Raw genomic sequence first — 9,185 nt, forward strand, 5'->3', positions numbered from 1 at the left:
AAGGCAAAATATATTCAATAAATTATGTAAAAATAGATTATATACAAATGCAATGGTAATCTTTTTTTGTGTGTATTTGTTCTTGTCTTGAAATACCTCATTTTCTGAGTATTTGAGATAAGACCCAAACAGATAACATGGAGAAATCCGGCTTTGGACAAAATCTAATTGCTGTGGATGCTGCTTTTTTCCTATTGTGCATTTCCTTATAGTGAAGCAAATGCTATTTAAAGAATGGTAAAACACTGTTTATGGATACAGATAGCCACATAAAAACGAAAATATATATCACTCTAAGAATTTATTCGTAGCATGTGATCATTTTAATAAATAAGCTCAATCAATGACTAAAAGCTTAGGAGTAAGTTGGAGCCCAGGTACCTTCCAAGAACAAGTAATCATTATCTAATATGATGTGGTGCCAAGAAGGAGACAGGGTGTAGAGAATAAATAGAACAGCCTAGAAATTATGTTCAAGGACATACTAGTACCAACATATACAAGACACTAAGACCTTAACTGTTGTCCTACATCAGACTGCAATATGAATAATAATCCCTACCATGTCAGCAAACTGGATATGCTAATGATCTATGAGAGACAAATGTGAGATGGAAAGTCTGCTAGGATTTGGCACATTTAGCTTCTGTCTTTGTCAAGGAAAATATAGGGAAGATGTTTCTTTTCTTCTTTGTTTTCTTTTATTTCCTCTCTATTACTCTCATTTCCCATCATCTCTTTCTTCTTATAATCCTTCTATCCTATCCTGTCTTTCTTCAGTTTTTAATGGTAAGATTCAGGAACCAAAATATTGTCTGTTATGTCTTCTCATCCTTTCATTCTTCTGTGTGTGTGTGTGTGTGTGTGTGTGTGTGTGTGTGTGTGTGTATAATATATGTATAGTGTATGGCAGGGAAATATTCAGGCAAGCACAACCATCTTGAGGATGTTTGAGAACAACTTGTCAGTTTTCTCCCTTGAAAGGGAGTAGAGAGGGAAATTATATTTTAAGATTTTTTAGGAGGATGGGGAAATGACAAGAGAAATTACTCAACATCTATTATTTTATGGACAGCCACAGCCAACTTTAAATCTCTGAACACTAAAATTCAAATTTTGCAGTGCAAAAGTGTTACCAGTACTATTATGGCAAAGTGATAGACTGTAGAAAATTAATTAGAACCTAAATGTTGAGCATGACAGAACAAGGGTTAAAGGAAGAAAATAGTGCACTTTTTTAGGCTTATTTTTTTTTACTAAGTTATTTATTTACTTTACATCCTCATTGCATCTACTCCCTCCTCCCTTTCCAAGTCCCTCACTCTCAACTCCCTCCATCACCCACTCTACTACCCTTTCTTCCCAGAAAGGCTTCCCAAGGGCATCAACCTCCTCAGAGTATCAAGTTGCAGCAATGGGCATGTTGTCTTCTATTGAGGTTGGACAAAGGAGCTCAGGTAGGGGGAAAGAATCCAAAGGCAGGCAAGGTAGTGAGGCATACACAGACCCTCATTCTACTTTGGAAGCTGCTACATATGTATAGAGGACCTAGGTCCATTCCACTGATGCTCTCTGGATGGCATTTCAGTCTCCATGAGCAATTTTGTAGTCTGAGCTCTCTCTCTCTCTCTCTTGCTCTCTCTCTCTCTCTCTCTCTCTCTCTCTCTCTCTCTCTCTCTCTCTGATATTCTAAAGCCATTGGGACAAATGCATTACAAATGTATAAAGAGGAAGTTAAGGGACATATAATTATGCTATAATGGAGATAGCTGGCCAAGATAGGTAAAGACTCTAGGTTGTATGAATGTTTTCTCCAATCTGAAATGCTTTCACCTGGACAGAGGGAGGAGCCTCATGAGGTTCACACAACAGCCATCAGCTTAGTGAATTTCATGGGGCTCAGGAAAATAGCAAAACCAGGAAAAACAATATCTGTGTCTCCTCTTCTCAAGGTTATATATGCTTTATACAGTGCCTTGAGTTGAAGAGAACATCAGGAGTACTGCTAGCTGTCTAAAGGTTGCACAGGGAGCCTTGTTGATATCACCCAGGGTGATGTCGGCCCCTGGGTGATGCAGCCTATTGAGACACACATCCCTCTCTATGCAAAAATGATCCATGTTAATAAACTCACTGATTGTCCAAAAAGAAAAAAAAAAAAGAAACTGACAACTTAAATGCCTTTCTGACTAGGACTTCAGTGCCAAAGGAAATAAGCAATTTATAGACAGGATGTCATGGAACAACAATCTTCTGTACAACAAAGGAACCTTCCACTTTGGAAATATGTCTGGAGGCTTCTCAAAACAAAGCAAAGAAAAACAACAAAACAGAAATAGGAATGTATGAGTCAGGTATACACAAAAACTCTATAACTTACTATGAAGACACTTGGAATTCTGCCTTTATTCCTGCTGTATTCAAAAAATCTAGGAAGAGGAATTGAACAAGATGTCCACCAGTACATTAGTAGATGATGGAAATGTGGCACATATACACAGTAGAATACTAATATGTTATGAAGAAAAATTAAAATGTAAAAATTTCAGACAAATGAAGAGAAAAGTATAGTCAATGAGATCATTCAGCTAAAAAAGACAAGTGTCATGTGTCCTCTCTCACGTGTGGGCACTAGCACTAAATCTTTTGTGTCTTCTGCCTAGCATACACCTAGAAGGCAGGAGGGAGAATGCATTTAGAGAGTATGGATAGTAGAATAGAGGTACCTTAAAGTAAGAAAGGAAAGAGAATCCCATGGACAGAATGTTCCTGCAGGTAGTGGAGTCATAGAAATGAAGTGTGCATGAACAGGCTTATTGGCAATCTATAAACTTGAAATACAAATAAAATATATTTTAAAAGACTCTCTCTCTCTCTCTCTCTCTCTCTCTCTCTCTCTGTGTGTGTGTGTGTGTGTGTGTGTGTGTGTGTGTGTGTGTGTGTTATGAAAGAACTGGGGAAAGGATAATGCTAACTATGGGATTAAGCAGGAATGAAGGGAAGCAATAACCTAAACTGAGGATGCATGGGGTTTTATCAAATACCACCATGTGGTAATTTGAGCTTACCTGTACAAGATCAAGACAGCTAAACCTTTCAGCTTGGGATGGGGAAATGGTCCCAAAAATATATTTCTAGCTGGCTATAGACAGTGGATGCTGATGTCTGTAATATGGAGAGGGAGTGGGACAGAGAGAAAGAGACGGAGACAGAGGCAGAAAGACAAAAAGACAGAGAATAGTGAGAGGATTCAGAGAAAAAGCCAGAGGAAAGAAATTTGAAATGGAAGTTTGGGGTGTCTAAAAAGGGCGATTTGCAAGAGAGTTGTCATGACCAAGGCATATGGTATACATGTATAAAATTTTAGAAAAAGTATTTCTTATAATCAAGACACATAATTTTGATACATTTAAACCAGCAATTTAAAAAGACTTATAAAGAAACTGTTACACACACTTTGATGTGTCGCCAAATTTTCAGAAGTCAATAAGATAGTGTGAAGTACCCTGGGGACTTGACAGGCTTGTAGTGATAAAAGACTGAAGTTCACGGATATGGAAAGCGATAGCTATAAGCTACAAAGCTTCAGATGCGCAAACAGGTAGATGGGATCTCCAACTCATGGGCAGAATAGCTTCTCTTCCCTTTCATTCTCTCAACTCCCATACATTTCATTGCACAAAATTGATTTATAGATGTAGACAGCAAAAAATCCTCTGATATAATTGAAGGGTTTGAGTCATCAAGAGTCTCTTGTAGAGTGAGGACAGGTTATGTATAGGAATTAAGAAAAATTATATTTAATATATATACACATATATGTATATTTATATACAATGAACAACTTTTAGTTATTCTTAACATGTGCCTTGAGGCAAAACCTAAAAACAAAGTAAAATTCATAATTTTAAGAAATTCTCCTATGGGGGCTCACAGAGACTAAACCAAAGAGCATGCAGGAGCTGGACCTAGGCTCCTACACATTTCTATCAGGTGTGAAGCTTGGTTTTCATGTGGCTTCCTTTACAATTGAAGTGGGAGCTATTTCTGACTCTGCTCCCTGCCTATGGATCCCCTTCCCCTAGCTGGGATGCCTCAGTGGAAGGACATGCTCTTAGTCCTCCTGTGAATTGATATGCCAGGGTTGCTGGGTACCCATGGGGGGGGGATTTCTCTTTCTCCAAGGAAAGGGGAGGGGTAATGAGGAAAGGGGTTTGTGAGATTGGGACAAAGAGGAGAGGATCAGGGGCTTCAATCAGGATATTAAGTAAATAAATACATGAATTAACAATAACAGCATCAAAAATGAATTTTAAGTTAGATATTTGAAATTCTGTGTCAGTTCAGAACACATGATAGAGCCAAAATAATGGGCCAAAAATAAAGAATGAAAAATAGAAAACTATACTCTGTAGAGAGTTTCAGATATTTTGGATAAAAGGTAATTATAAGCTCTAAAGCAAACTGTATATGTGTGTAACATATGAGGACATGCACTGGAACAGATCAATTTAAACCTTATATCCAGTAAGCCTTCACCTCTCTCAGAACACTGCATTACTCTCTCTTGAATGCTTATTGAAATTGTGTCACTTGGCTTATTTATATGCAAAGCTTTCTGTACAATTACTTCTGTGATTGTAGAAACTTAAAGTGTTTTCTTTTGTTATCATCTTTGCCTGTATTTCTACAATCCTCTCCTGTTCGTTCATGAAGTGTTATGATATAGACTGCAAATAAGAGTTACAAAGGCACAATGGCTGTGCAGGAGTTGTCCCTTCTATTTTTAACAGGGGGATTCCTAATATAAAATGTACCTTTTAAGTTTTCTGGTAAATGGAGAGTGAAACATAGGAAGAATGACTGGGTCAAATAAACAAACAATTTCAGGAACATACATAAAGAAGAACTGTAATGGAAATGCTTAAGGCAAGTGTCCAGTACAATTAGGGAGGTCAATTTAAGGAGGAATAATTAGAACTTTACATAGGCTAAAAAAATTAGAGAGCATTCATATTTTCAATATTGTAGATCATCTTTAAAATATGTTTAATAATAGTGTTAGATATGGTTATATGCATAGTTCACTGTTACATAGGAAAAGATGAATGCAAAATGTGTTTCACATATCAAGAATCTTTTCAAGTAGTTACAAAGACAGAAAAATCTGTTACATGGTGAATTACATACTGTATTTCACTGATGGTTAAATGTCCAGTGACTGTTACTATTCTTAACTACCAAAAGTGAATTCTATATGACAAGAAAACCTAGATAAGAGGAAAGGCAGGCCAAGAGCTGAAAATACAGGTTATAAAGATTAGAGGGGACGGTTTTTAAAAGAAAATGTAAGGATCTTTTATCACTAGGTAACTAGAGAACTAGAGAACTTGGGAACAGGGCATCAGCTAATTTGGCATGAAGAACAACATTTTAATGTTAATAATCTTCCCAAGATATAATTCTCATGAGTTTCTAGCCATATCTGCAAAGATAAGATGTTATTGAATCCTTATTTTATTTGATATGCATCATAGCTTTTACTGCTAAGGAAAAATGAAATCCTGACCATTAAGTATTCACAGATAATCGAGAATGCTTACTAGCATTCTGTTTGTGTTCCTCTATGAGTATATGTACTATGGAGTAACTGCCACTGCAAATACATGTAATATATCAGCTTCCAGAGTCTGGAATATTGGAATAGTATGCTGTTAGACATATGAATTCATTCCAACTCTTCAAAGTCCAGTAAACTTAATATAATAAATCATTCTAAAATATTGAGCAGAGTATATTAGTTTTATTTTTATTACTAACTCTTTATTCCATTTCAATTTTAAAAATCATGTATCTTTCCAGTTTAGAAAGAGAGTACTTTCTAGCATCATGCTTGAATATTTAACTCAATAACAGAAACTGTTTGCTATGAACATTTGGCATACAGGATGTTAATAGCCATTGACAGAAAATTGTATTCTGCTTCTTGAAGAGAACAGGTCACATTTCTATATATTACCTCTTTCAAAATACATGCATAGTAAAATGTATTCCTCATTATTGAAAGTATGTGATGATAAAATTCTTTATATTATTTCAGGTTTCTATGAAAACTTAAAGCCCCCAAATTCCAATTCCAAGTCCAGATGTGCTCCTATATCTGAGCGCTCATTGCTCTATGTCTGTTCAATATTATGTTACTACATGTTCAATTATAGATTATATTTCCTATCATCCTCCTATCAAAACTGAAGTTGCTATAGACTGTGATTTTATACTATATTAAAGAGGAGTTTCCAATACCTCCCTCTGTCAAAGTGCTGAGAGAGTTCATGAACTTCTATGAGCTGAATTCCTTGAAGGGTATTTAGCATTTTTCCACAGTAAGCCATAATGTCCCATTCAGATTCTTATTTTCCAGCACACTAATTTTTCTCTTTACCACATAGACTATCACATCATACTGTGAAGCTTTAATAGAGTGATTGCACAAGCTTTTACTCCCATATAATAAGTCATGCTCATCCATTTTGACAACGTCTTTTCTTCTCCTTTCAAGGCAAAATAATACCGTTTACTTCTTCTCTATACTAGGTTTTATTATAGTCCTCCAAAATGTATCATCCTTGAACCTGAGTTATAGAGACATGTGTTTATTTCATTTCTGCCATTAATATATCATTAAAAATGAAGATATTTGATGCCAATAACCATGTAAGGTATGATACTTAATAAACATTTTTAGGACTACACTATTATAAATTCTTTGTGTTAATAGAGAATTGAAGGTTTTCTTACTACTTGATTTTAGGTATGAATCCTCAAAAATATATGTATATATCATACAAAAATTAATGAAAACCTTCTAGCAAGCTAACAGCTATGTAACTGTATAATCTGTCAAATGGCTCAAGCACATCAGTAATATTAAATTCTGAGGGCTTACACTAGGAATCAGAATAATCTTTGCTATAAAACAGCACCAGTTTTTGGAAAATAGTGACTGTTCTTACACAGATTAACACACACACACACACAAACTTATACAAACAATTGATACCTTTGTTTCAAAATCAGGTGGTTGTAGAAAGTCTACCTGTACTTTCATTTATTGTAACATTCTTCATAGTTCAAAGTATGAAATTAGCCAAATGTTCCATGAAGAAATGAGTACATAAAATATATATGGGATTTATATTAATGGTAGACATTTTTTAAACTGTAAGAAAAATGAAAGCATACTTTTTGTAGGAAAATTAATGAAATATCTTGTTATTGTGCTAAGAGAAGCATGACTCTCATATGTAGAATCTAGAGACACACACGCATACCCCCCACACACACACAAATGGAGATACATGAGCAAACATAAATTTGGGAAGAAAGTAGACCAATCATCAGGAAGGAAGAGTGGGTTGACAGAGCTTAGAGTCAGGTGAATGAGGTTCACACATTGTGTATGCTTTTATAAAAATACTATAACAAAGCCCATAACTTTATACAAGAAACACACACACATAAAATTAAAGTAGTAAATAGTGTTTATTTCCTCCTAGAGGTGTACCGAATAGGAAAATCTTTACACTTTTGAATTGACCTGAAAAGAGTGCATAGAGAATAATTAATGTATTGGAAAGGGGAAGCAAACTATAAGATTGCTTCTGTGGCAAATATGAAGCAGGGTAATATAATAAGCATCAGTGACTTCAACATGGTGAGAAATAAGCAATGTTGATAATGGCAGGTGGTATCAGGAGGAGGGGCTTGATGGTGTTCTCTTTTCACTGCAGTCAATCTTTGATTTTCGCTGTGAAAACCACAAGGACTGGCATTCTAGCTGTCAAAACAGAAATGCATGTGTAATGGTAGCATGTGTAATGCAGCATGTGTAATGGTAGAGCACACCTTGAATCGTGGCATGTGGGAGGCAGAGCCAGGAAGATCTCTGAGGATAAGGTCAGCCTTGTTTACAGAGTGAGTTTCAGGACAGCCAGGCTACACAGAGAAACCCTGTCTCAACAACAACAACAACAACAACAACAACAACAACAAAACCCATATAACACCAACACGACAGAAATGTGGTAGAAGAGGCTGGTAGAATAAAATTCTCTTTTAGATTAGTGTGAACTTATTTAGAAACTTCCTGTTAAGTTGTCCATTTGGAATTTGTAAAAATAGTGAGAATGCTAAGACAAGGACGGATGGCTCCGGAGAAGGATGGCGTTTATTAAAACACACAGGAAGGAACACTGGTAACTAAATGTATGGAACAAAAATAGAAATTCCAGAGTAAAATTACGGACTGAAGGATCAGAGAATACTGAAACATCTTAAGGCATAAGGATAAACATCAAGTGCCTGGTTTAGTAAAATAAATAAATAAATAAATAAATAAATAAATAAATAAAATCAAGAAACATTTGTTAGGGGAGTGTAAAATAATGAAAGTGGAGAAAGAAGAAAGCGACCAACAGTTCACCATGCCAGTACAATGGAATGGAATGGGAGCTGCCTATGAAGTTTTAAATTGAACATGATAGCCAAAGCAACAGTGTAGTCATACATGGTTTTTCCTCTCTCTCTCTCTCTCTCTCTCTCTCTCTCTCTCTCTCTCTCTCTCTTTCTCTCTCCTAAATAGGAATCAGATCTTAAATAGGGATAGTATCTAGTAGAAAGTAACAAAAGCAAACCTTCTTTCAGAGGTACTGATGGTGCATGCCTTTGATCTCAGTACAGGCAAACAATGTCCATAATGGCCTGACTTGTCAGTGACGTTGTGGGCAAAGGAACTTTTGCCCTGGCCTAACGCCTATGGACATTAGCTGCTCACTACCACTCATAATCTTTCCTGGAATGAAAGAGATAAGAATCTTATTACAGATTTCTGATCTATATAAGTAGAAATGCCACTACATTGGATTGTAGCAATTGGAAATCTTGGCCTATACTTTACAAGAGTAAATGTATGCTGGGGGAAAGAAAACAATCAGATTTTCAGGGTATTTCTTCTGAAATAACACTGACTTTTGGATATCCTAAGTGGATGCTCACAGTCAGCTATTGGATGGATCACAGGGCTCCCAATGGAGGAGCTAGAGAAAGTATCCAAGGAGCTAAAGGGATCTGCCACCCTATAGGTGGAACAACATTCTGAACTGACCAGTACCCCGGAGCTCTTGACT

The sequence above is a fragment of the Mus caroli genome, chromosome 12, assembly GCF_900094665.2.
Source record: "Mus caroli chromosome 12, CAROLI_EIJ_v1.1, whole genome shotgun sequence".
Lineage (NCBI taxonomy): Eukaryota > Metazoa > Chordata > Mammalia > Rodentia > Muridae > Mus > Mus caroli.